This window comes from Grus americana, unplaced genomic scaffold (genome assembly GCF_028858705.1).
Source record: "Grus americana isolate bGruAme1 unplaced genomic scaffold, bGruAme1.mat scaffold_79, whole genome shotgun sequence".
Taxonomy (NCBI): domain Eukaryota; kingdom Metazoa; phylum Chordata; class Aves; order Gruiformes; family Gruidae; genus Grus; species Grus americana.
In genome coordinates this window covers 90001-91954 of record NW_026561998.1, presented here as the reverse complement: position 1 = coordinate 91954, position 1954 = coordinate 90001, and positions in this window count along the sequence as shown.

Below are 1954 nucleotides of genomic sequence, written 5' to 3'. Positions count from 1 at the left end.
GGGGGACGTATCTGTCCGTATTATAGGCGCGAGCGGTGTCTCGCGCCCAGGGCGAACACTAGCGAACGGGCTGCTCACCCCCGCGGCTCTGCGGACACCGGGGGTTTTTGGCAGCCGGTCTCAGCCGTTTCCGTGGCGGTTGGTCTCACCTTCCAGAGTGCTTGGCACGGTCGTCCTCCCGGTGCTTCCCCGGCTAAGCCAGCACAGGGCACCCGAAGGTCTGCTGGCAGCCGCGGAGAGCCGGAGCCACTTGCAGTCTCTGGTGGTCGTTGCCTACTGCTGTGAGGTGCTGAGCCCGATCCCGCGGGGCAGGGCAAAGGCTGGCGGCGGTTGCCGGCACTCGAACGCACGCGGCTGGGGAAAGGGTGGGCGCCGCTGTCCCACCCTCCTCGGTGGTTTCTCCTTTGCTCTGTTTCCTGAGCTGGCCCAATGACGGCGAAGGTTACTGCCGGTGTATGCTGGAGGCAGACGGCCGGGGGTTTCAAGCCTGCGGTGGCTTTCCCTGGTTCCGGAGGGCCCAGTGACCCGAGTGGGCGATGTTGGCGGCAACTCGTCCTTTTTCTCCGGCCTTAAGCTGGAGCCCGCGAGGCGGGCAGAGCTTTGAGCGGTGGCTGGCAGGTGGAGGCAGGCCTGCTGTGTCTTCTCCCCGGTGCCCAGAGCCCGATGACGGCACAGGCGCGCGGTGGTGGTGCCACCTCCTCTCTCGGCCGGCACGAGCCAGCCGTGGGGCGTCCCACGGTGTCCGGCCTGCCCTGCCTTACCCGGTTGCCGGAGGGCTGGGTGGAAAGGTCTGTGAGCGGTGGTCGAAGGGCGAGGCGTGCCGTGGGGGGGCCCGCCTCGCCTTTTTTTTTTTTTTTCTGTTTTTTTTTTTTTTTTTCTCCCTCCCCCCCTTTCTTTCCCCGGCCTTAAGCTGGAGCCCGCAAAGCGGGTGGAAATGCGAGCGGGCAGCCGGTCGCTGTGGCCGGCAGCCGAATGCAGACCGCCGGGGGCAGGCGAGCCTGCCGTGTTTTCTCCCCGGTGCCCAGAGCCCGATGACGGCACAGGCGCGCGGCGGTGGTGCCACCTCCTCTCTCGGCCGGCACGAGCCAGCCGTGGGGCGTCCCACGGTGTCTGGCCTGCCCTGCCTTACCCGGTTGCCGGAGGGCTGGGTGGAAAGGTCTGTGAGCGGTGGTCGAAGGGCGAGGCGTGCTGTGGGGGGGGGCCGCCTCGCCCTTTTTTTTTTTTCTGTGTTTTTTTTTTTTTTTTCCTCCCTCTCCCCCCTTTCTTTCCCCGGCCTTAAGCTGGAGCCCGCAAAGCGGGTGGAAATGCGAGCGGGCAGCCGGTCGCGGTGGCCGGCAGCCGAATGCAGACCGCTGGGTGTCTTCTGGCCTGCTGTGGCTTCCCTTGGCCCCGAATGCCCAGGGATGGCACTCACGAGACGGCGGCGCCTCGTGTTTCACAGAGCTGCTCACTTCCATTTGGTTCTCCCCCTCCCCGCCCGGGGTAAGCGGCGCCCCGCGGGGCACGGCAAAGACCGGTGACCGGTGGCGGTTGCCGGCACTCTCGAACGCCTGAGGGACGGGGGGAGTCGAGCCTGCCGTGGCCTTTCCTCCGCTCCCATCGACCTGATGAAAGGGAATCGTTGTCCAGAGCGCGTGCCGGTGGCGGCACCACCTCCCGATCCAGACGCAGTCAGCGCCCGCTGAGGCGTCCCTGGGCGCGCTGGAGAGGTTCCACGACGGGCCGGCTCTGCCGGCGTTCCGGCCGTCGGAGCCCGTCTCGCAGACGTCAGCCTCTCGCTCGCACGCAGGGCCCCGCGTCTGCTGTCCCACCCCCCCCGGGCGGTGGAGGGCGCGTGCGGCTGTCGCTGTCCCAGGACCGTGGCCGTGGGGCCTCCGCTTCCTTTACTGATCGATGAGGCATCCCCGGGCACGTCGGAGAGGCTTCACGGCGGGCCGGCTCTGCCGGTGTTCAG